We start from the raw sequence: 27701 nt of genomic DNA on the forward strand, positions 1-27701 counted from the left end.
GCCAACATTTTCAAGTGTAAAAACTTGTGGCATATAAATTAAGCTTAGCAGAAATAAAAAGCCACCATTTGATGAAAATTTGACATTTCCTATACATGCTGCTCCCCAGGCAGTTTGTACAATTTCTTTGTCTCAGTGCATTAAATAACTATTTCCAACATGAGTTTTCAGATGACTGCTTAAAATACAGAATGTTGAGGATGTTGATTTCAAATGKTTAAATGTTGAAAAATTATGTTGTCAAATTTGCTACCATTCTGCTGCCAGCTGTTCTGAAAATGAACCTGCAAAAGTTGCTTAAGCAGAGCAAGAAAAGAAGAGAGTGGGGAGGAATTTAGTGTCATTAATGTTCTTTGCATTTTTTGAAATCAAAAWGTTGCATCTTTTCACTTCCTGAGCACCATGAAGACAGGAGTTTTAAAAAATACCATGTTAAATTCTTCCTTTAAGATACAGATGAATTCACAGAGCAGGTATTTAAATGGACTTATTGAASTCTGTACTATAAAATGGAGGAACACTCACTCAGCTTTGTTGCAACTCTATTAATATTAYTCATAGCAGTAATTAATTTGGTCATATTGATTTTCCTATAGTTATTCTGCTCTTTCCTCACCYGAGACGGTAAAGATGTGTTCTTTATCCTAAAATAATGTTGAAATTTTTGCATGTTTGATTTTTCACACAATTTAAAGAGAATAACTGATGAATCAGAGGTATTTATTTCACACAGGATAGCGAAATAGACRCCTAGTTAGGAATAAAAACCTTCTGGATTTATTTTTACCTTTCTTTAGGCTTTTTAAGTCTGCTCTGGTGTCATAACAAATTACTAATAGGCAGAACAAAACTGTGTAGAATAACACTTTTTTCCCCATTAAAAGCAATTAATACACTGGAAATTAAAACAATACAATAACAAAAACAAGTCTTGTGTCGTAAATGTACTAATTATTTTATTTAGGCTCAATTTCTTTTGWGTGTGACTACCTTGGATAATACACACTACTCTTGTACTTTGRATAGTAAAGAAAACAAGAAGTGGAATTGTGACCTGTCCACCACTTCTCTCAACCCTTCTTTTTTTTTTCTTTAAATGCTTTTTTTTAAATACATTTTTGCAAATTTTGTTTGCTCTCAAACATACAAAGAAGGAGGAGTCCATGAGTCTTAGGAATTTTCAGCTAAAGTTTCTACTAAAAAGTGTTCTCAAATACAGTTTTCTAGGGAGTACTTGATTGTTCTATCACTTTTCATTCCTTTGGTTCATTCTTCAAATTTGTTTCTTTGCCCTCTCAGTCTCTACAATCTAGACCAAAATCATGATCATTTCTCCTTTTTGACAGTGATACTGTGACAATATATACCTTCAAATCTGTGAGCACATGAACATTCAGACTTTCCAAAAAAACCTGCAAAGTTTAATGGAACAATGCCAGTAAAGATTTGTGATGTTGCCAGTGTATGTTGCCAAGAAACCGAATTTTGCTATGAAGATTTGAACATGTTCTACTGATTATTTAACTTGCTCCTGCAGAATTCTTGCTTATCTGATGGGTCACTGAACTATTGATTGGCCTGCAGCTGAACTTTGTGGCACTGATCACAACCCTTTCAGGTCAACAGTCCAACCAGTTTTCGACCCACCCAACCATCCTCATATCTAGCCCACATTTCATCAGCTTGTCGATGAAGATGTTGTGCTAGAGAGTGATGAAAACTGAAAACCTTATCAAAGTCAAGACAAACAACTTCTGCTCCATGCTCATCTACCAAACTAGTAATTTGGTCACCAAAGTCTATGATATTGATCAGGCATGATTTCTAGTTTCTAAATCCATGATGATTGTTTCAAATAATACTCATGTCCTTAATAAATATGGAAATGGTTTTCAGAGCTATGTGTTCCATCCCCATTCCTGGGATAGAAGTGAAGCTAATCAGCCCGTAGTTCTCTAGATTCTTCTTATTGCCCTTCTTGCAGTTAAGAGTGACCTTTCTTTCYTCCAGTCCTCAGGAATCTCCCCAGAMAATTGTGATCATTCAAATGTAATTCACAGAACCATGGAATGTGCRCRATTTGARGGGACCACCGTGGGTAGTCTGGKCCAACCTCACTGCTCARTCAGGGTCATCCTAGAGAACATGGTACAGAATTAATACCAGAATGTCCTTGAGTATCTCCAGYGATGGATATTCCACATCCTCTCTGAGAATCCTGTTCCAGTGTGGTCAATCACAGAGTAAAGAAGTTCTTCCTCATGCTAAGATGGAACTTCCTGTGCATCAGTTTCTGCCTGTRAATTGAGAGGGGTTACTCAATGRCACTGTCCCACTCCTCAGTCTGTACATCCAGTCTAGTTTYGCTCATTTCCAGGTTTCCAAGGTTACACCAGTTTCTTCTTCACTCTTTCCTACACAGCCAACTCTGCTGATCACATTGCTTTGGGTTCCATGTCTTTTTCTTCATTACTAAAAATTGGTTTTGGTCTTAAAACTTTTCTGTTTATGCAACACACTGTATTGTGTGTCTCTTGTTATGACCTCTATAGGCAAAGTCTGTTAATTAAAATTAATTGTTTTACATTCGTACTAGCAGTATTTCAGCAGGTATCAAATGGCCAAGGACTTGAGCTCCACATCAGCACTGTTTAATTAAATCAGRTTATTTAATATCAACATTTTATTTCATGGTGATTTTTCACATATATAAGTAAGATATTATTGTTAACTGTGACAGTGCAGAAAGAAACTCTGAGCTCTCAGATGCTAAGAAGAGCACCAGCAGCATAAATCATCATTGCTGTACCAAATTTCACAGCCAAGMAGAATCTTCAGCACATTCAGACAAGCAACAACCAAGGGACCACCAAATATATAACCACAATGTCCCAAGAAGCTTGCAGCCAAGACAAAWGCACATATTAAAATATTCAGACTGCACAGGTAATGCAGAGCTCTGGTTAGTATTTGGTTGTAAGTGAACACATTTCCTGGAATTTCTGGGAAAAGGACACTGGTTCCAAGTAAAGTTTAAAACTTAATATGAAAAGACAGTTTTTCCTGCCTAGTGAGCCAAATCATACACTCGATTTCATAGAAGAGTTTTTGCATTTTTTTTTTTTCATTTTAACATTCTTTTAAAGATTTCTAATGACTGGTAGGAATCATGCTCTGGATTAAACTTTTTTTTTTTTATCAGTCTCTTTTACTGCTGATGAGAAATGCCTTCCATTAGTGGAACACCTTTGCTCCTTATACTCCATCATGTTTGTGCAATTATTACTTCTGATTTGAGAAATTATGCCTTCTTACACCATGGTTTGTAATTTAGGATGCCTAATCCYGTCACTGCTAAAATGAATCAAATTCTGCTGAGTGAATCACCAGGATTATTTTTGATTTGAATAAATCTTGACAGTTACTGGTTTGCGTGTCTAATCTGATTCATTGGCTCTACTSTGGTTGCACATGCTCAATTAGAAACAAAGAAAGAAACAAACCAGTAAAGCTCACCATTTAATATGTGGAATATTCCTTCAGAGCAGTCATAAGCCTTAATGGGGTGTTTTTCTAGAGCTGTGGTAGACCTTGGACTCAGTGCCTTTTACAAATAACTCAGAGTTAGACAAAAGCAAAAGCAATAGAAAATTGAGCCCCCAATAACAGAACTGCTTTTATGTGTGTAGTCCCTTGACAAAAGCTGATCACACAAGTGGAGCATGCTCTTGACATGGTCAATTTGATTATGATAGCCTCAGGACTCACAAGATATGTTTGTAAATTGTGAGGCCTCAGGATCAGGTGATAAACTCAGTCATTATAAAATCCTGGCAACCAGTGAAACCCTTTCAACTTTCTTGGTCATCTCTATTGATGAAGATTATACGTAGATAGATATTATTAAACTGTTTTTCTCTTCTCTGACTTGAGTACAATGRCTTTATTGAGAAATATTTTATAGGAAATCAGGAAGGATGATATTTTTTGACAGCAAACAGAAGAAAATATTGTAATAATATTACAGCAAGTGAATAAAAGTATTAGTATGCAAGAATATGGATTTTTACTCATAATGATTACTTTGGTACCCTGYGAAGTGGATTTATTGATTAATGTGAATGTAAATGTGAAACACACTGTTTTAATCAAATAAGGAAGCAAGTGACACAGAAAATTAAAATGCATGAAGAAGGTCCTGGATACATTTTATAGTCATTCATCGTATTCCATGCCTAATCACAACATAACAAGCCAATGTGACAAGAAGACATAAAATTGATTAACAGGAGTAAAAGGACAGGTAAGTAAGTTCTATCTGCTCAGAATTCTTGCAATGGAGAATAACAAATCCCTTCTTGGAGTGGCTCATCACGCTCACTCATATGAATAAATCAATAGCTGCATTAGGTCAAATTAAGAGTTCACTTCAACAATTATTCCAGTCTCCAATACTGATCAGCAGACAAGGGATTTAAAGCAGGAATGAATTCAGTTAAGTGGTGCCCAAAGGCATGTGGGGTTGACACTGGTGCCTGACRCACATGAACAGAGTGGGTAGGAAACTCTGTCTGTAGACATTAATGATTTGGGATTAATGATTTGGGGAAAGCTGGACAGAAATCAGGGATATTGTGGGGATTCTGTCAACCATGGGAATGCTTTTRGCTCCCTGGTCCTAGCACATCTCCATGACTGCCCAGCACCTTCCATTTTCCAGTCATCTTCAGGGAGTCTCGAAGGTTGTTGGTGGTGTGTCCACTGCTGGCTGTACCCTTCCTGAGGAGTAGGAGACCCCTCTAATTCCTTGCTTTTGCACTTTTTCCCTTTGATTGTTCCTTTATTTTCATGCATTTTCCTCAATAACGACTTATTTTTTATGTGTAGTAGTTGATTTTTTTTTAACCKTTGATGAGACCTCTCTTCTGGAGGTGGATGGAAGAGGGCATCTATTGTTTCTATGAATGAAATAGAAGCTTGTTATTTCTAGAAATAGATGTGACATTTTCACGTGGGCAATGACATGTATAAAACATTTCCTTTTCCTGACTATAGCTTGTTTCATTACTGCACAAATCACAGATCTCATTTTTTTTTCCAGCAGAGTTGTGTTCAGGGTTTGGTTGTGTTGGTAATTGAATGTCAGCAGTTTAAGTAGTTTTGAAAATATTTAAGCTTACAAAAGTATAAAGAGAAATTTGCCTTGTTATTTCAGTGGCATTTCCAAATCTTCAGAATAAAAACTCCCACATTTCAGAATAATTTTATTCTTTTCTTAACAACAACAAAACAATGGAAACATATTAATAAATACTAATACTAATACTAATACTAATACTAATACTAATACTAATACTAATATTCATTTATTTTTTTTATTTCATGAAACTGTTTTCTTCCAAGCAAAATTGTCCAAAATATTAAAACGGAACTACTTAAATATCAGCCTACAATGCGATGGTTCTGCTTTGAAAGTGTTTGATTCCTTTCCAGTATCAAGATTTGAAAAGGGTTATTATTATCCCAGCCAGATTAAAAAAGACATCTTGTATGGGCACTTGATATAACTCTATATTTAAGGTCCAAACAATATTTTTAAAATCAGTGTTAGCATATCAAGAGGAAGTCTGATACATATTTCTGAACCCCTTTAGGTAGTAATTTTGAGTCAGGAGGCAAAAATAGTACTTATAAAAAGCAAAGGAAGACTGTGAAGCTTAGAATAACAATTCTAAAATTCCATATAGAAAAAATATTTTCAAAAGGATTAAACTGGAAGCATTTAGTCTAGAAACGTCTAACTTTGCGTCAATTCTTTAAAAATAAGTGTTATCATGAATTTTAATAATTGCAAAGTTATTAAGAACATTATAAAGATTTGAACTGTGGAATAGATTTCATACTAAAACAACGGGTTGATGATTCTTCAACATATGAGAATAATGATTATGGACTGCCTTCCAGAGATTTCTTTCTATTTTAATTAACCACCAAATGGATTTTAGTCTTGAAGCTAAAAATTAGAAAAATTTGGGTCAGCTTCTATAATCTGGAGTGACTGAAAGCYGAATGGGGCCTCTACATCATATGTCTATGACCAGCTTGTCCACATAGCAGCTCCATGTAAATGTGGTTGTGTGAAAACTACAATAAAACTGCTTCCACTTGGCTTCACTGGTCCATTTATTTGATCCATTTATTTTCTCTGATATTAAATAGCATGTCACATGTATAAGAGTTCACAACTAGCTCAATGGATAATAAAGAAAGACCMTGTTTCTGAGAGAAAGGTGTGATAAAGAGAGCTAAAACAAACTTCAGATCAGTGACTGCGTCACCCAAAGTTGTTTTTCTCTAATCAGAGATCCTCAGGTTTACTCAAACTGGGATTAACTCTATGCTGATCTAATTCATCTTCTCATCATAAAAGTGATAGCCACAATCTACAATTACAGAGTTCCAAGAGTGGAATTAAGACATAAAAACAGTTCTCAGTCAGCTTTAGGACCATGTCAACCATTTCTGGCTTGTGACAGTGGTGCAGCTGATTTTATCTACCTCTTTATCTCACAGATTTCTTTCACCCGCATTTCCCTGTTCACAAAACCCAGATCAAATTTTATAAAGAGTCTGAAGTGACTGCAAGGAGACCCAGAACACACAACAGGCAGCTATAGGTACAGGAATTGCTACAGGTAATTGTAAAATGATGTRRTATAATGGAAAAAGCTGGAAAACAYACATGATCTAGGCTTTCCAGGGGKCCTGTGGAGATGCACAACCCTGATTCTAATACATTTATTGCTATAAAATTGTTCTGTAAGGTTTATATTTTAAGTCAGATGTCCTGGATATTTTTTATTCAATGCACACCTCATCCTCATCTATAACACTGGCAGTGATACTTCCCACTTCAATAAACGCTATAAATGGAAGTTGCTTCCTGAAAAGAAACTGCATCAGGGGACTTTATAGCCTAAATTTTGAACAAAAAGAAGTGAAACAAATGCTTTTTACCCTGAAAATGTTGCTTCTTAYAGTAATTTCTCAGCACATGATTACAAATATAATTAATTTTCCAAGGGATCACAGGATAAATCAAAGAACTGATTAAACCATATTGTTTGTTATATGAAAATCCTATTGAGAGGAAATCAGATGTTGAAGACTAAAAGTAATTTTGGGTCACATTGTTTATTTTCAGTTACTTTCTCTTACCAGTTCAAAAGCAGATTTGAGTTGCTTATTCAGCCCTCTTTCTTAATAAGCTAGCACTCTGATTTTMAATAAGAGCAAACAGATCTTCTTAAAACTTTCTGAAAGTCAGAAACAAGCACAGAACACCCAGAGGGAAGAGGTCTGTAGAATCTTTAAAAGGTAGCTGGAGGCGAGAACTGAAGCTCTGGAATCTGATAACCAAAATCTCTAGCCTGAGAAATAAATATTTAGGGGATAGACACGTACTCCACAAAACCACYCAAACCTAAGGCTGAACCCTCCCCCCAAAACGAATTCATTCTATATTGTTCTTAATATTAATTCCTTGTACTATAATTGTTCCAGAGACTCTAATGCTGTAGGAAAACATTGGAGAAAGGGTTTTCTTTTGCCAGTGAGCTGGGTCATCACTGTCTTTTCAATGCTCCCCTCAAATTATGGTGCATTTACAAGCCTGATCCAGATTGTGATTTCCATGAGCTGAATAATATGGCAAAGGTAAATTGCTTGAGGATTATTTGCTGCTTTTTCTGCTAAAATATATATTCATTTATTGTCAAAATACCTTAATGGTCATTCTTATGACAAGGATTTAGAGAGTTTTGACTGGGAACAATCTCCTTAATAAAGTCATAGGAAAAAGGGAAATAGGATTAAATGTCTGGTTAACACCTTTTTGTGATGCCTGATGAAATGAATGGTCATTGCTTCAGCCCTCCTACTAGAAATACTCTGGGAAAGGCTGACAGACACATATTTGGAGGCAAAGCAGGTAAAGCAATTGCAGCAACTACCTCTGCCCTATATCTTGCTTTCCCATTTGCCTTTGTGAAAGTTTCCCAGGAATCCTCAGATCCAGACTCTCTTCCTGTTGCCTTTGTCAGAGCTCAGAGCTGGCACTGTTCTGTTCTAAGCAGGGATCTGTCTCAGCCTTTCCTGCTCTCCCAGTGGAATTTTTTTACTTTGGATTCAGACTAATTTACCAGGCCATTTTGACATTAGCTAGAGTTTTTTCAGKTCACTTACTCAGTTTTGATTGAACTGCTGAAATAAATTTTGTGAGTCAGAATGGCAGGGTTGAATTTTCTAACCTTGTTTTTCTTTAAATCARTTTGAAAACTTCTGTCCTTAGAAGTTCAAACTTATCAATGTTTTTAATGCAGGAACCTAAACTATTCAAGAAACCATAGTTGATCTGCAGCTAAAGGTTGTTTGGATGACAAATGAGCATGCATATGCAATGTTGAAAGTACCTAAGYGTAATTTTTTTCTCAAAGTTAAACTGTTGTGAAACTAAGTACATATAAGAAACAATTCAAATCAGTAGTATGAGATCTTTTTATTTGGATATCTGATAGAGTATATATTGCCTGAAGAATGTACTTCAATTTTTATAAACAAAATGAATTATAACATGTTAAGAATTATTTACTGAACAACTTCGCATACTCTTTCAATTTTTCACRTGCAAGAAATGTTCTTTTACTGTAGTTAACATTCTTTGCAAAAATGGGTCAGCTTCCACTAATTTATCAACTGATAAAATTTGAAGAGACATTTAAAGTTTTTCAAGATTATTTATGATACTTTACTAAGAGACCAAAGGTTGTTGCACATCCAGATAAGCTGTTTATAATACAGTATTATGATCATGAATGGCTAAAAAAAAAAACCAAAAACCAAACTGAATTCCTTAGGGAAAAACATCCTAAGTGAATATTTTATAAGTTAATTTGAACTGAAATATTTGTTATTATTAAAGATTCAGCCATTAAATGAAACAGTTACCAAAATCATTGACTATATCAAACAGAAGGGAGTGAAGTACAGGAAAATTAAAACCAGAGTGAACACGTAAAACACAGAGTTGCACAGGACTGATGACAGCTGGAGCAAACGTGCATCCAAGAAGCCATATGGAGTTTCTCTGTTTCTGTCTTTTCTGGTAGCACCAGCAGAGCTACTGAGGAACAGCTGGCTCGGTTCTGCTGGAGCCCAGCAGGGGCTGGTGATGTYTGTAATCCTCATGTGGGGCCAAGGGAACAGAGACATCACTGAAATCCTGCTGTCCTGAGCAGAATTTTGTGCATAAAAGAATGGGAACATGGCATTTAAATTGGYTGCTCCTGAAGCTTTGCCCTGTTTCTTGTGCTGTCCTGTTCTCTCCAGCTTGCTGTGAAGTTTATCACCAGGGTGTAAAGTTGGTTACTTCTTTTCACCTCTCTGTTGCTGCACAATGCACAGCACCTTTCACAGCTGTATTTGTTTTCCACAAAATTATCTTTCTCCGCTTTTGGGGGAAGTTTGAACTACAGTATGCTGGATATGGTTTTCCCATGATATGTTTTCACAGGGAAAATACTGATTTGTAAAATCTGAAGGCTTTTATACAGATGCATATTTACTTCAGGGAAAAGTTTTGTTAAGAAATTTTTAAAAAGTAAGTGTTGTTAGATAGAACTTAGATGTTAAGTTGGATTGATTGAAAGATAATCTTTGTCTATACCTTTATCTTATGTTATTCAGATAATTCAAGAGTTAGAGTTCCTAATGACTTCATAACTTTGTTCACCAGAGGATTTTTTTATTCCAATAAAAAATTAAATTAAAGCAACAGCCTAAAATCTTGTAATTTCCTAGGTTAGATCTGTAGTGCTTCTATACTACTAATTTATTCCAAAAGAAAGGTTTATTATCTTAAAAAGCAAGAAATGAAATATTGCTAATAAACAATAAATTAGTTTTTGAATGTACTTTTCTTTTAATTTACTACTTTACCAGATGAATTATTTTCTTCTCAAACCTTCTGATCACAGAGATGTAAAGATTAACTGCTGTGATATTTTTAGAATAAAAGAAATACTGCTTTGCTTTTCCCCAATATTACATTATTTTCATAAGGTTAATTCTGGGAGAGTGACATTTAGTGTCAACACTGTATAAACAATAGCTGCCCTGCAATTGCTAATCTATTTCCTTCATTACTGCTGATGTCCTGAAATTTGTGGAACACCAGAACTGACAGAAAAACAACCCATTTCCTTCAAACTTTCCTGCTGAATAATTACTTCCTATGTTTATCTGATATAAGTTTCCTGTGGGCAGTTTCCATATGTTTTTCCTGTGCATGGGTTTTTTTTAAGGACTCCAAGAAAAAACAATTTTGCCAAGTGCCTCCTCGAACTAAGCAGAAAAGTTTAGCATGAGACAGAAAGTTTCAAAATATATTTGAAAACATTMTCTTTAAAGATTTTAAGACTATTTTTACTAACAGTTTGGTCATAAAAATTTACATTACATTGAGTTTTTACAGGTGGATCAACTCTGCCTGTTTATTACTGCTTTTGTAAACAAAATAGTTTTTAGTCTTCTTCCTTATGTACACAAACCCTTTATTTCAACCCATTAATTCTGAAAGAAACTATTGTCATATTTAGATAYGAGAGACCCTTTATCTTTATAGGAGCTTGAAGGACTCAACATGTTCTCCCCTTCTGTTGTGTGGGATGATAGGAAAGCTGCACTCTTCTGCTGGCAAACCTGAGACATCAACACAAAGCCAATGTGTAGCAGGGCTTGCAGACATAAATCTTCCAGGTTTTCCTGTCTCCTGAGGCATTTTGAATTACATGAGAMTCAAAATGCAGAGTTGATGCTTCTGCACGCACTCATAACACCAGGCATTTTGTCTAGATGTCATTTGTCCAGTCATTTTTCGAGAAAACTGAAGGATTTCATCTTGTTAGGTATTCATTGTTTTATGCATCTTGCTGTTAATGTTGCTTGCTGCTGAATGTAAAGAGGCTTTTCAGTAGCATTTAACAGAATTTTCTTTGGTATAATTTTCCTTCCAAAGTTTTTTATTGTTGTTTGTTTGTTTGTTTGTTTGTTTTTGGGTAGCTGTGGCTTCTTAGACAAATTTGAAAAGTCTGTGACTCACTAGTGATACCAGAATCTCTGTATGTGACAAAATTTCTTTGGGAATCCCCCAGGAATTCTCTGACAAATTTTTACATCTTCCAGTTGGATCAAACTTTATGAATGATAGAAGGTTAATTCAGCTGCTTATCAGATGGTTTGAATGTGTCCAAAATCCCAGGTCTTAGATGTCTTCTTAKCTGGGGAAATTCCAGTGTTGGTTTATGCAGATAAATGACCTACTCAGTGATTAATTCAGCTATTTATGTTAATCCTTCATCAGAACCAATTTTCCAAGTACAAGAGGAGTACATGATTTATCTCATAATTGAAGAAAAATAATTTAGCAGTACCTCAGCTAAGACAAAACTTTCCTTTTTGACMGAACAAATAATTCTCCAGTGTTAGAAAGACATCCATTATTTGGAGCTGGAATACATATTCTAAATATATTTGACTGTGTGTATACTTGGCTTGAGATATTTTTTGAAAATAATCTTTTACTGTAAATTGGTACAACCTTCTAAACCTTACTACATTTTTAAATATCCAATGATACATTGCTTGTGTAGAAGAAAAAACATAATTCTTTCAGCAACCTCTCATCGTGTAACAGTTTCATGATGTCCCTAAAATGGTGCTGAATGCATTCTGCAAGTGATGCTCTCATCTGTAGCAGGGAAGATTTTCTTTGTGAAGGAATCTGTGTAATAAATGGGCAAAGCCAAAGTAATTGTGAGAGATGGCTGTGCTCTCAGGAGACAGGCTTCATCTGCAGAATAATGAAGAAGGCTGGAAGTTTCTGTACCAGGGAGAGAGGGACAATTATCTCATGAGGAATGGGGACACCAATTCCTCAGTACCTCCAGCAGTGGGTGGAGCAGCAGAGGCAGAGTTTGGATTAGATTCTTCCACCCTCTGTCCAGGATAAACAGGACAGTGCTCTCAGGCGTGTGAATCTTGGGCTGTCCTGTGCAGGGTCWKGAGCTGGACACRATAAGCCAAATGGATCCCTTCTAACTCAGCATATTCTTGGATTTTGCGATTCTGTGGAATCTTAAATATCCAAACTTCTTAAATCACACTTCTTTTTAGAAGGGGAGGAAAAACCTCCTTCATATTGTGTTTTAATTTAAGAAGTAAAATCCTAGTGCAACTGAATTTAATTAAAACCCTGTTATTGCCAGTTTTTATCTTTATGTTTCTATTAAGRGGGTACAGTAAGATACCATTGTCTCAAAAGAAAATTGAAACTTTACCCTAATTTTAACATTGTAAAAAGAAACAAATGTATTTTAATGTATTTTAATATTTTAAGCATCTAGACTTGAACAATGAATGAATCTCATTAGTATCTGGAGGATTTTTATTCCTATTYCTCTTGTTGGCATTTCTCCTTATGATTTCATTTTGGTAAACCTTTATCTTTAAACACAAATCCCCAGGAAAAATCCAAGAGTGTCTGGATTTGATACAAATCAAAAAGTACCTAACTCTCATTATGGCTGAAGCCTAAATAAACAATACAAATTGTACAGTGTAACATAAGATTAATTTCTGAGTTTGAAGGTTCTATTTTTTTAAAATACTTTGTGTGAAAAAAAGGAAAAAATCAAACAGGATTAAAAAAAATGTAGGTCAACTGAATCTGGGATTTCAAACATTAACATCCATCATTCATTGCTACATGGKTATTTCATGGGGTCATTACCTTGTAAAACACCAGAGCTTATGTTGTTTTGACTGTCTTTCTATCTTAACATATTTGGAAGTCTTTCAAATTCGACTTTAGAACTGATTTACATAAGTTTATAGTGTTTATTTCAGTTCTGTTACATCCTGTACTTGGCACTCTCATTTGAGGAATATGTTGCCTTCTTATCAATACTCACACAAAATAGCTTAATGTCATCCTTCACTGTGGCCTTAAATGTGTCTTTCTTGGATTAGTAGTTTTTTTCTGCTTTTCTCCAGCTTTTAGTCCCTTTTTTTTTTTCTCTAGTTAAAGAACAAAATGGATATTTTGTAAGTATAAATATGCTACTTTACCATCTTTGTTGTTAAATACCCTCTCTCCACAGCACAGAAACTTCCAGCCTTCTTCATTATTCTTCAAATGAAGCCTGACTCTTGAAAACACACCATCTGTCATAATTGATTTACTTTTGTCCATTTATTACACAATACAGGATCATTCACAATCATTACCTGGCAGGATTTCTGTATTGCCTTGGCTGATATTACATCCAGCCTGAATAGTCACACATCAGCTCAGGTATCCTCACATCCTTCTCAAACCTTGTATGCATTAATGAAAATATTGGGAAGGAAATACTGATGGGTAAAGTGACCGAATGACCACACATTGTCAAGAAAAGTCACTAGTGGCCACCATAAAAGTTGAACTGATTATAGGTCATGCCATACAATTTAGTAAAAGTCCAATATTTAAACAACAAACCAAAGGCTATATTTCTTGAATGAACTTCCTTGACAGTAGATGTTACTTTGGTCTTGGTTTCCTGCTATTTTTGCATAGTATTACAGCAAATGGTTGCAACTTGTTAAATAAAAATTAGTCCTTTAACTATAGTGATAGTGCACAACTTTTATTTCCTACTCTACATGCAACATGGAAATAAACACTTCTATTTATAATAAATAAACACTTCTATTTAACCCTAACTCTAACCCTAACCCGAACCCTAACCCTAACCCTAACCCTAACCCTAACCCTAACCCTACTGCTATCTCCACACGAGAATGAACCAATCTATGATTTGTCTAAATCATAATCAAACATTTTAATGACTCAAAATATTTTGGAACTTCAGTTAAATTTTTGATCTCATAGTCAGTTAAAGGAAGACTGATATTATGAAAAGAGTGGGTGGGATTTAAACTCTAGGTGAACCACAGGGGAAGTAATTTTGCTTCTGTTTCCATGACATACAAACACTGCTACACAAAAAGCAAATCCCATATAGTTGTGTACATCATGGCAGATGTAGAACATTCACTGTGTTTCCACATAATCACACTGATACCAGACCAGATTTCCATGAGAGTAAATGGAAAGGACCATATTATTTTCATAATAACCCCAGATTCTTTCACCATCGCTCTGATGGACATTCTTCATGACAATTATGAGCCTGACTAGKATCAGAGGTTAGGTGGTAGCAGTCTAAATAAAGGGAAGGTGAGGCTTGTGGTGTCTGGAGACACATGGATTCACCAGATCATTTTGCCAGCTGACAGCAACGAGGCTCTACGAACCTTGAGACCATCAACAAACACTTTCACATGCTTGCAACAGCCTCCTGCTCAAATCTGACGTGTTTCCAAYTTGAGTCTGCTGGTCACTCATTAATAAAGTTTAGTTTTTTATTTAATAACTCTTTTCTGTCAATACAAAATAATCTGGGACTCAGAAAAATGTCGCAGCACTTGCGCCCTTCTGCCTTTGGTCATAAAGCACTTTGGGAAACACAGAGACTTGGACAAAMGTAGACCACCATTCTGAAGGACATTAACATAGAAAAGGATCTTAATTTAGATAGTACATGTTCCAGATAGGCTCTGAAACAAGCAGAGGAAATCTATTTTCTGTTTTCTGAATGGTCTGATTTAATTCTATTAATATTAGCAAGAGTCTAATCTAACAATCCTACAGGATGCTGATTTGTGTCTCTCCCACTACAATCATTTGTAGGGGGAAAAAAGGAAATGTACAAAATGGATCAGAACTCAATTTCTTATCAGGAAATATTTAATACATTTAATAGTCCCGCTATTTCCAAGCCATTTAATGGGGTTAAAAGTATGACAAATTTGGCCTATATATGAATATGATCCCTATCACAACTTTTATTGAGTTGCCTTCATTATCTGTGGCAAAAGGTCTGAGGAAAATGTCTTGAGAAATGGGGCATTCTCTAATCTTTTTTATGATCTCAGAAGTTGAAAGATGTCAAGTATTGTTTATTTTTATTGTCGTTACACTCTGAGAATCAAAATTTAAGACAAGTCCTTTGGAATSATATCAAGTGTGCAGTGTTTTCTGCTCCTCTAAAATTTTATTTGTCATGTGGGTATGTTTCAATGCACTTTGTCTCAAGGCCTGTGTGTTGTTTGATACTGCACTGTGTGCTCTAGATATAGCATTATGTGGATTGCAAAAGAGCTCTGAGCCAATGTTCTAAACTGTGGTAGCACAATAACCATGAGTTGAGCACCAAAGAATGCGGCAGATAACCACAAGCTATAATTCTGGCAATTACAGCAATGATATTTTGAGAGACTGGATGGCTGCAGTGGTATTTTTATGCTCCTTTTTAAGGTCTCCCTTCAGAGTTAACTGCCCAGTTTTGCTTAGCTGGGCTGGAATGAATCTTTTACTAATACTGGAAAACCCAGCAAGATGTTTAATTTCTATGTCTTCTCTCTGTTTAGTGTGTCAGTGCATGGAAAGGGCACACAACATCAATAAGATTATATGCAAAGGATCTAGAATTTAATAGTGCTTTTCATTTCAATTTTTGCATATTATTTCTAAAGATTTCCATGGTGTTTTATTAACATGGACAGAAAAGGTAGATATTCTGGATTTTGCAGAAGAAAGCAAAAGAGCTAGTGTTTTTCTCATTGCTGCACATGCATTATGTAGAGAAGGAAAAGCAAAACAAATATTATCACTTGAATGACAAGAGAACCTCATATAATGTAAATCCATTTAGACAATCAAAACAAACTGCCACTTGAAGAAAGGTGTTGCTGTCTCACATTTAAGCTGGTAAAACACAGTTTAGCACATTCATAGTAGTTTGGCCTTAAAGTCAGATGTCTCATCTAATTTTGGCTTCAGTGATCAGATAGAATAAAAATGAAACTGTACAACTACGCAAAAGCCTCATTTAAAGTGATATCAGCATCCTCACCTTTGAATGCTCAGGTATTAGCACAAGGTTGCTCATATCAACCATTTTACTCACACTGCACCCACTGCCACTCGTACTAAATGTAAGGCCACCAGTCCCTCCCCTCCAGCTCCATGCACTGAAAAAGCTCATGAAAAAGTGCTGCCGTATTTCAGCTGCAAAGACAAACTTGCTTTTGTCTCATCCTGTCTCATTCAAGAATTGAAGTCACTAAATTTGAGAATTTCTCTGAAATTAAAACCCATAGCTGATTTTCATGGATAAGCTGTTATGCATGATACTTATTCTTAACAGATAAAAAAAAATATATCTGACCTTAATCTGATCTTAATAGATCAATGATCTCTTATAGATTAATCTGATGTTTCATATTTTATTGAGTATGCCATTAATAACCTCCCATATATGTTGGGGGTGCTGGAGCTTGTTAAAATGTAATAACTTTATTTATATTTATTTTGACTGCTATTTTTTGTTTGATGGTCCAGTAATGGCATGATGCATCATTTTTTCCTGAAAAAAACTCTATTTTTTTCTCCTCTTTTAGTATGTTGTTTCGTTGTTCCTCTGATAATTATGTGATTCAATGTTGTGAATATATGTGACTATATGTAAAGATGAAGAAGCATAAATGATAGCACAAGTGAGAGAAAGAAAAAGGTAGAATTCATACTTTCCAAGCAAAAGCACAGATGCATTTGATTCTCTGAGATGAATCAGAAGATAAACTGGCTTTTACCTATAACTGGCTTTTACCTATACAGTCTTTTGTAGTGTATATTTTTCTAACGGTCTAGATGTTGAATTCTACCTGTTAAATGCAGCTACTATAGGGTTTGCTTTTCAAAGTTTTCACACCTTGTTTTTTGGAAGAATATCATGTAGACAAGACAAGTATTGCACCTATAYAATGAGACTGAGGATTTGAAAACTGATTTTCTTTCCTGTACTAGCAACAACTTTGGTATTTAATCTTAGAATAGTTAGTTGCTATTTTAAAGGGTTGCCTGAGTTGAAATGGAACCAACACTTCATTGTAGGTGCAACAATGCTGTAATAATTTCCACATGTGCTATTTTCTTCACGTTATTTCTTTAAAAAAGTACTGAACTCCCAGAGAAACCTATCAGTGTTGAATAATCATAAAAGTAACCACTGATATAAATCTTGCCATAAGGTTTCATATCTTAATAGAATGCACAGTCTAGAAAGTGTGTGAGACCTCTGAACTCTGATACAAAATGTCAGCTATAGGAATGTGCTTGCCTTGAATTCTGTCCTCCCCTGGACATTCTGGCATTACTGAAAAATCCTGTGTAATTTTTCAGAGAGCAACAATCCACCAATAGAATTCCTTAAGCAGCCTTCTGTTTCTAAACAGCTTTTGGCTTTCAACAGAGATTAATTCAGAATTCAGAAATTGCCTTAAGTATTATTTAGCACAAACTTTCCCCTCTAATACCTATAAGATTTATTAGTGAGAATAAACTAACTGAAACTGCTTGTCTGCAATGTCTGAAGAGACTAACCCAGTTATTTTTCTTCAGTGCTTTGACTTTTGGAGGATTTCTTTAGGATCTCCCATTGCAAGAGAGCAGCTTGTCATATCTTATCTTTACAGGAAAATTATCACTTCATTTTTTTTTTTTTTTTTTTTTTTTTTTTTTTTTTTTTTTTGCCAGAATAATGGTGAGTTTCTTCTTGTCTTAACTACAACAAAAAAGATGGGGCCAATCTCATAAATAAATGAAATTTTAATTTATTTATGTGATCAATTATGTCTTTTCAGTAGTAGCAAAATCAAAGTGAAACAACAATATTTGTGTAGAGACTTGAGTGYACTGAGAGTCTGTTATACTTTTATGTAATGTTCCCAAAATCCTCTTGATATGAATCATCATGGTACTGAATTTGATAGAGTGATAACTTTATATTCCTTGACCTTWTGTTCCATTATACATCATGTAGACAATTTCATATTTCATAAAACTTTGCAAATTCTTGTGAAGTGTGTGGAGAACATGCCTTTTTAACTGCAAAGTTCTTCCTTGGAATGAAATACACCACCGTTAATCCATCTGTCTTTATTTTGCRCACCCACTGAACCATATCCCTCAAACACAGAATATCATTTTTAAAATATGCAAACTCTCACTGACAAGGAAGACCATAATGGTTCTGCAAGAGACAATGTGGTCTTCTGTGTCAATAGCCCATGTTTTATAGCTCCTGAATTACACAGTGAAAGAGCTTGTTGTTTTAGGGTCTGAAGACTGAACATGACAAGAATGACTGTTTGTATTTACTGCAAATTCTTTTCTAAGCAAAAAAAAAGAGAAAATAAAATAATTTGACTTTTCTTATAAACTGAAGATAAAATTCTTATGTATTTTATTAACATGGACGGAGAAGATACACATATGACTTTATTCTTGCATAAAATTCTGTCTTTGCTACTCAGATGTTTTATTTCTGATTTATCTTGAATCTTGCACAAACACTGGAAAGTGAACTCAAACTATACCACAGTGTATCAGCAGTGTTTCACATCAACACCAGAAAACTCTGAGAAMCACATAGTGAGGCTGGACTCCAGAGTGATTATTTGATAAGTCAGCTTAAAATAATTGGTGATATTGTTTCATCTTTGATAGATCTGAAACTTGATCTGTTTAATTACTTATAAAATTCTACCAGAGGTGCAAAGCAAGGAAATCCTCCCTAAACTATCTTTATCCTCATTTGATCCAACTTTTCTCTCTCTTTTTTCCCCGTCTCCATTCCTTACTAATAATCAATCTCCAAATGTCTGCTCTTTAATAAACAGCCATTCATAGAAGTTTCTCCTGAAGTCACAGAAGCTTAAGTTACCTGGAAGTTACTGGAATGAACCAGAAATAAAGTCAGATCTATGAAAATTTTGTAAAAATTCCCAGTGGATATAAGAATCTACTTTGTTCCCAAGCCTGATTATCCTTCTCCTTCTTCTGACCACTTAAGAGCATGTAGACTGGGGAAGGTGCTCCCATGTGATTTTCAGAGGTGACTGGAAATTTTGGAGTAGTTTATTCTCCATGAAGATGCCTTTCCCTCTCTAAGGGGGAAAGAGAAAATATTCACATGTTCCCCTTCAAATATAAGTACTGAAATTTGTTCCATGAAACTCMGTTTCCAGTAGGAGAATGAGAATGGCATTTCTCTTCTTGTATCAGGTTAATTTTTACCTCACCTCTCTGAGTATCAGAAGTACACCTCAGCTAGTAGAAAACACTTTTAAAAGAAACATGAAATAGCATAGGAAGAATAATGGATGAATATGAAGTGAAATTTGATTGCAAATATTTTGTACTTTGTTTAGAGAATAAGGAAATGAAGTTTTGAAAATTTCCAAGCAGAAATGCTTTAAAAACTCTGTTTCTTCTACTTAAATATTATTCTCCCAGCAAAAAAAAAATCCCATTCACTTTAAGCCCTCAATTTTTTATGGAAAAACGGAAATGCTTTTCAGCTATAAAATCCTTTTGAAAGAAGTGGGTCAGCAAAAATGAATTGTTCATCTACCACTATTTAGACCGCGTTTTTTTAAGACACAATGTTGATGCCCTGTTTATCATGTGGAGTCCCTCAAAAAAAAAAAAAAAAAAAGTTTCAGGATGAGGTAGGAAGAAGAGAAATGTTGTGGGCTTAACTTCACCAATTAAGCAGTGACCAGGGTTTAGTGTGGGTTAGTGGTGCTGTAGCTGCCTGATGCTGGGGAACACTGATCAGAGAATCTCTAGTCAGAATTGGATTGTATCGTCTCTGTGTTTGATTTAATACATTTAGATTTTATGCTACGGAAATAAAGGCTATTTCCACAAGCTGTGCCTATCTGAGCTGGGTATTGCTTATCACACCAGAGGCCATGACAGACATGGCAGCAAATGTTAGAAGCCGTAACATAATTTTTTATTTTTTATTTTTTTTTTTTTAATACTTGGACAATTGGCACATTTCCTATGTGTTTGAGCCACTTGTAGAATAAGTTATGTGGAAATAGAAATTATTAACACCTGGACAAATGTGACAGTGTTGATTTGTAAGGTACAGCAGCCAAATCAGCCTCACTTATCTATATGAAGCAATATATTTTTCATTTAAATTATATTTGGTATATGAAACCTAAAGTTTTTTGTGCATTTGTGGCAGGACACATTCTGGTGCTGTGTCTGAAAATCTATATTGTATTTTAACCTGAATCCAATMCAAATACAAATTCTCCATTTCTTGTAACATCCACCTGGGTAGTAATTTTTTTAAGTTTTAGTCTAAACTTTATTTGTACAATTTTGCCAAAAAGACGAGATTTAACATTTATAATGTGTCTAAAAACCAAAATTTTTCATCCGTTCTTTTTAACATCACAAAATAAAGTAATGGAGCAGAAATAAGTAATGGAAACAAAAATTTTAGTGGACTTTTAAAGACCAGAAARCAGTTTTCTATATGAGTTACTGTAACTGTTATTCATTTTGATTTCAGATCTATTTCAATTTATCCCCAAGAAACAGTCCTGACCAATACATTAACTTAAGTAGCTGATATTGTAGACAGATGTTTGCTCAAATCCGCTTGGATTAGTTTTCTTGCAGAAATTTACAGATATGGACACACTATACAGACATCTAAGTTACAGAAACTAACGTGTTACAGAGACACTTTGAGTTTTCAGGCTGTGTGTTTGAAAATGTTTCTGCATTGTGTCATATCAATTTGCCACTTGAGAGCAGAAAGGGGGAAATGAAGTGTTGCTGTCACAATCAGCTACCAGAACACATGATTTCATTTTTATATTAAAAGGTTACATTCACAAATGCTGATGGTTTTGTTTTTTGAACTCAGAGGAAATAAGGGAAAGGTGTTAYGAGTTCTGAGCATCTGGTTTTTGTTTCTAACTTTCCTATATTTCTAAAAGTCATTATATACCACTTTATAGGGCTAARGAAGAACAAATGATACAACAGAGTAGCCAAAATGAATAATTATGTTTCCCTTCTAGCTCCCATTGTTTTTGGAACTACTGTAGGGTCCAATTACAATTTTACTTAAATACTTCTGTCTTTTCTTGTTCTCTGTTCAGGAAAAAAAAAACAAAAAAAAAACCAAGGACACTGTTCATATTGTGGTGGGGAGGTAGCAATTGATCTTGCACAATGCTGCAATGACTTTGCAAATCCTTCTCCCCTTCCCCACTCACTTCCATCAAAAGCCCATTTTTCAAACAAACAAGGGGTTTAACAGCCGAAAAAGGTGGGAAGATGGCACTTTGCAGTTTCTTTTTTCATTCTACAAATATCTCTCTTAATGAATGTATTTCTGTTTTCTGTATCAGAGCTGGTATATTTACATTCAAGCAGCTACAAAGAAAAAAAAAAGCTTGAAGCACCTCATAATTTATACTGAAGTGCTGGAAAACGTATGTATTTTGTTCATTTTTTCCATGTTATTTGAATGCTACTTGTCTCTTAAATGGCCTCATCTCATTCATTTTGGTGGTACTCTCTTTAGCTGCAACAGGGAGAGCATGAGAAGGCAATGAGGTCTAAAACCTCTCATTTTGGGTCTACTCCACCTAAAGAACACACACCAGACTGTGCTGGCTTTTCTGCTCTTGTCCTTGACTGATTAAAGATCAGTGTGATGTAAAGGTGGAAATCCAAAATGTAGATTTTTCCAAGAGTGACACTCGACTTTCACTTATACCTGGAAGCCAGATTTCAAAGGAGATATCCAGAACTGCCCCTGCCCTGGCAGTGTGGTGCAGCCGAGTGCTCACAGGCATCCTTGTATTCACCTCTTCTAAGAGCTTTGAAACAAAAGCTTCTCTCACAAAAGCTTCTCTCACAGAAACTTCTCTCAAAACAGCTTTGGTAGGCAGGACCTCATAGAAAACACAGAAGGAGAAAGGGTTGGGTTTTTTTAAATGTAACTTTTGCCAGCTGTTTGTGTAATGGAAGCACTCAAAATGGGAGCATTACAAGTTCAGTTTCAGCTCCTTTCTCTACTCAGGAGAGATTTGAATACAATTTATAACATTCAGAACACATCAGACATCTTGGGCATATTTTAACCCTGCCTTAAAACTTGCTGTGAAAATCAGGGGCTCTAACAAATTTCCTRATTAAGAAGGCAGTGGTTAGGATGCTTTCTTGGAAGCAGGTTGGTCTAGATTTAAATATTCAATAGCAGTGATGCAGGGTGCAGAACCCCTATCTACATTCCTGCTTACAAATGCTTTAATTTTTAAAACACTGTCATTCACCTTGGGATGCTTCATGTCTGGAGTGGCAAAGTCTGAAAGACTTCTTTTATTGCTCCCAGGGTATATTCCTACATCTATGGTCAGTACACCCTTCTAATAGGCTGGGCCAAAGGATATTTTTAATCTTCTTAAGGTAGACACTCATCTCTCCTCAGCCTGTTGGATACTTCACGTAACTCAGTAGATTTTATATACACCCCTCTCTAACTATCTCTGACTATCTTTATTCACTCTGTGGGTAACACAAGTTATCCTAAGTAACAAGAAAATTAACAATAAGAAAATAATGTGCTTAGACACATTAAGACCCTTGCACCATGCAAAATAAATTGCTTTTTTTTTTTTCCCTAAGATCATCTGCTTTAAAACATATTTGTAGGTGCCTAATGTTCCACCATTGACTAAATCTTGAATTTGGAGCATTGTTCATACAAATAAAGTTAAGAAAGTGAATGAAACCTTCCAAAATCTGACTCTTGGTTTCAGCAATTTAATAGCAAAGGTTCAGATGGCTACTAATTAGGGAAATTCAATATATTCCTTCTTTTGGAAAGATAATGTCCCTTTGGAAGGAATATTTGCCTTTTCTTTTTGATTAATTTAGTCTTCTGGAGTTCAGGCTAAAATTCTGTGTTTTCACTTTACCAATCTAATAACCAAGATAGGACAGTCTAAAGTAGTCAAAAAAGGGGCAATATCCCGAGGAAAGGATCTGGATGTGATGTGATGCCTTCACCACAAAGATGATCTTGAGTAATGATATTCCAGCAATCTACCCCTGAGTTCATCTGCAGTCTCCTACAGACTGAGTCTTCTTTGTTTGTTTGACTTATAACCTACATGGTTTGTGGTTACTTTATTTACTCAGTCTTTTTTTTTTTTATTTATGTAATTCTCCCACAGGCTAAAAATCTCTTGCATCATATACAGGCAGCCATCACATACAAGTAAAACACTGGKTTTTTTTTATGTTTAGAGTGAGGGTTTCAATGAAGAGTTCAGCTAAACACAGGGTTTGAATGAAGTTTGAACACCCTACACAATAGGCTATGGGTTGTAGCAGGTCTGAACGTGGAGCTGCAGCCCTGCTAACACTGTTTGACCCAAGGAGTGAYTCAGAAAGATTATAGGGGGCCTAGGAAGAAAAATAATATATCATGGCACAGCAGTGAACCAGAGGAAAAAACACAGCCAGTGCCTCAAATATCTGCACTTGGCTGAACCTCCTCCCCTTTTTCTGTTTGTGCAAATGCAACTCCATTTACAGCAAGAGAAAGTCACAACTGGACATCTTTCCATGTGTGCTGAAATACCTTGCCATGGTTTTCAAACCACTGCAGAAATACAGCCCCACATTTTTAGCCCTGATCAGGCAGCTTCTCTCTCAGGCAGCACTTCCTGAGGTGGTACTGAAAGTAGGAGCAAAGGGGCATTTYCCTGATATTACATGTAGTCCAGGTTTGTCTAATTCCCCATCTTTAATCTGCTTCTGTTTTAATAGTCCACAGCTTTAATGGTATATTCCAACATCCCTCTTTTCTACCAGGTTCCCAATCTACTCACTCAGCAGACCMCATGGGACAACTGAGATGTTGGCAGGAGAAGTCCTGGATTAGAGGATTTTATTTTCAGGCATGCCTGTGAAGTGTCAGTCATGCTGTTAGCACTAGATAATCTGAAACTGGCAAATGTGAGGAAATTAAATTTAAAGCTGGCACTTGATCTTTAATTCACTGTTCTGCATGTTGTAATGATATAATTTTACAGCAGTGTGAATTAAGGTTGGAGTAGGATCAGACTTTAATCTGACTTATCTGGTTTTTGTCATTTTAATCTAGTTTAACAGCATGTTTAATTTGGAAGACTGTTCTAGTCACCCTAGGGAATTACCTTGTAATACATTGCAGTATTTGATACTGAAATCTAAAAAAAGATGTCATCAAGAGCTCCTTTCTCTGACCTGATAGCACTGATATTAGCGCATTTGTTGGAATACACTGTGTCTGCCAGARCCATAGGCTGGCTGAACCCTGGATCTTCAGCACTGTAAGCAAAGGCCTCGGCTACATTGGAGAGAAACTTTTTGCAATAATTATCTGTTAATGTCGTTGATGTCAACAACAGTCAGTGAAACAATCATTAGCATTAGAGCAATGCATTATGCATTCACATTTTACAGACATTACTCTGCTCATAYTGTTTTCACAAGCAGAGTTTACTCATGAAGTAAAGGCTCAGTATATTTTCCTAACTGGACATTTTTCTGTACGGGCTTTCATCTGTACTCAATATGGGATTTTTTTACTACCCTTATTTACTTATCACAACTTTTTTTCCCCCCCCAGATCTCACTGTCAGTATGATAGTTAAAATCTTTACCCCCTGACATCCCTGTATTTTACTGCTCATTTTTAGATGGGCAAGGGGAAATCATACATTATCCATACTGAATTTCTGCCTGATTAGGTAGTTGCAGCCACAGTAGCAGAATGAGGGTGATATGCAATATTCTAAAGTTCAAATATTTTTTCACGTGTCTTGATCRTAGACCTTGTTAGGGAACATATTTTATCAGTTATGGACCCAGAGTTGTACTGGAGCTTGGATAGCACTGCTGGCAAATGGGAGCCTGAAGCAGAGAGTTGAAGGAAAAGCTGCTCATCTTGGCAGAGCCTTTCATGCCATTCTTGGCAGAGCTGCTGGGCTCAGCTTCTTGGTAGATAAAAAGCACCATGAAAAACCAGCACAGCTGAAGGCTGTACCAGGGACATTTATGGGGTTGCGTTGGAACTATCATGGGACAAAGGATCTTTGCTCCTCAGAGGAAGGGAACCAACAACATGAGCAATTCCTCTGTTTTTGCCCCACGAGTAGAGACACAACCTCAGAAATGAGTGGGACCTTCATAGGCTTTACAGGCTGAAATTATTTAGTGAGTTTTTCCACGAACACCATAAAGCTACAGATACACCTTTCTAACTTCCCAAAGGAACATAACAAAATTTTCTGTGTATGTAAGCTTGGATTTATTCAMCATGACAAAAATGGCAGTCTGGTTTCAAATGAGAGCTGTGACCTGAYATTAAGTGGTGCTATCCACTTCTGAACACAACAAATTTCTATTTAAACTTAGCTTGAGCAGCCAAGTATGAGAATGATGGTACATCTTCCATTTCTATGATTCAAAGGCATTTTGTGCCCTCTGGTGACCATTCAGAGCTCCATTTTGCAAGATTGGCTGCAACATTTGTGTATCAGGACTGTACCAGTACTATGGGTAAGATTTTCTACTCATGGCTTGGACTAAATTAATAGTTTATTTAAAAAAATGATAAAACCCCGAAACCAGAAGCAGGGCTAACTGTCTATACATGATTATTCTTCTGAGTTTTTCTTCTGAGCTGTCCTGGGTTTCCCAGTTCTATTTTGATCCTGTAATCAAAGCATAGAGAACTGATCACATAAAGTAAAATTGGGAAAGAATTATTAAATGAGCTTTCTAATATAACCYCTCAACACAAAAGGAATTTTGTCAAAGTACAAAAATTGTGCCATAAAAGTAGCACGTCTTATGTTACAAAACATAAGATCATTTCCATACCAGAAGTTCATTAAATATCTCCTGCTTTTTGTGTWTCAAAAGTTTAAAAAGTTAATTGGTGTCTGGCACATAAAAATCTTTTCCTACTGTGTCTCACACATGGAGGTCTCAGTAGAACCAATGTGTAACCGCATTTGAAAATGAAATATTGCCTGTTTCAAACAGTATGCAGAGAGAGAGCAGCAAACCAAATCCTTTGTGGCATATAGATGGGCATATGCATAAAAGAGTGACAAAATTAATAACTTAAAGTAACGGTTCAAAAATTTTGAGGTATTATAAAGAGGCACAAAATAGATGGAAGAATTTAGCTGGATAGTTGGAGCTGTCATCAATACTTTTGCTAAAGTTGTAATTTAGTAATAAGAACTTACTTTTTCATTTAATAAAAAAGTAATGAAAAAGAGCATGACGTTGTCACACCACACTGAGGCACTGATCCAGTACTGCAGGGGGGAACCATCACAAACTGCACTTTTCCCCCAACATTGTCTTTTGCCATCCAAGCACTACCCTAAAGTAGGAGAAGGAGCTCTTGGTCCCTACCCACAATATCACGACTTTTSTATCTCTGCAGTGTTGTATTTTTGCTGGCAGCAGCCCTGATTAACAGTCTGGTACGTCCCTTTGTGGGCAATTCAAAGCCCTGTGAGGTCAGCTGAATGGCTCTTGCAGATTTTGTTAGATTTTGGATCACGCTCTGAAGGAAAGTGGTCTGACATATTAACACTAAGAAAAAAAAACAACAAAGCAGGCAATATCTGTTCCCTAGTCTGCCATGGGTATACTGTTTCATTCTGAGCAAGTTTCTCTATTTGAAAAAGTGTCAAACTATTTAGTTGAGATCATAATAGTTACTTAAGCTAGTAAAATGTTTGGACAATTAATTAATGTTTGTAGAAAGTTTGTAAGTGAGTTAAAGRTGTTAGAGAGTGCACAGAATTTTAGTATTGTTAGCAGGTCTATTTTTAATAAATCCCCCTTGATCATAATGCATTATCCCTCTGAGATTTCATCCAAGGCTTTTTAGTCAACACTTTCTCCTGCAATCCATATTAATTAGCAATATTGGTCTGTTGGCTCTACGGTATTTACCATTTTTCCCTCTGGTTTCAGAGCACTGTAATTAAAGCATTCCTAAGAGAACTGGTTAATGAATTGACCTGAAATGCCTTATTATAGATCCTACTCAAAACTTACTTTTAAAATGTACTACAAAGTTTTGTAGAGTTTAGCTGAAAATCCACTGGACCCTGGAGCATGATTCCCACTCCCCAAAAGACAAAAGGCAAAGAAGCRCAAAGCACAAAATCTAAATTTCCTTCTACCTCTGTTTGTAAATCAATCTCTAAAAGTGCAGAATTACAAAGGATGGCTCATGTTAGAGTGGCTTTTGCTTACCTAAAAGATTAGTTTCTAATCCTACTATAAGAGGGAAAAAATATATATTTCTACTCTCATCTGAAGCTCCAGTGATTTCATTAAAGTTTTCATTATGGAATTAACATTTCATTCTTTGTTTGTTTATATCACCATTTGTGATCTTYCGTACCCTCACACCTATCTGCTAATTGCGTACAAGCAAGACAAACAGGAAACTGAGAAACAACTTTATTTTTCTTGTCATAACCAAAACTCTATTTGCTGTTTTTAATAACAGGACTCTGGGTGTTTTGGGRAAAACCTAAAAATCCTGCCAGAAATCATCTTCTAGACTAACATA

This window comes from Malurus melanocephalus, unplaced genomic scaffold (assembly GCF_030028575.1).
Source record: "Malurus melanocephalus ecotype Western Australia unplaced genomic scaffold, MMel_1.1 scaffold_142, whole genome shotgun sequence".
Classification (NCBI taxonomy): Eukaryota; Metazoa; Chordata; class Aves; order Passeriformes; family Maluridae; genus Malurus; species Malurus melanocephalus.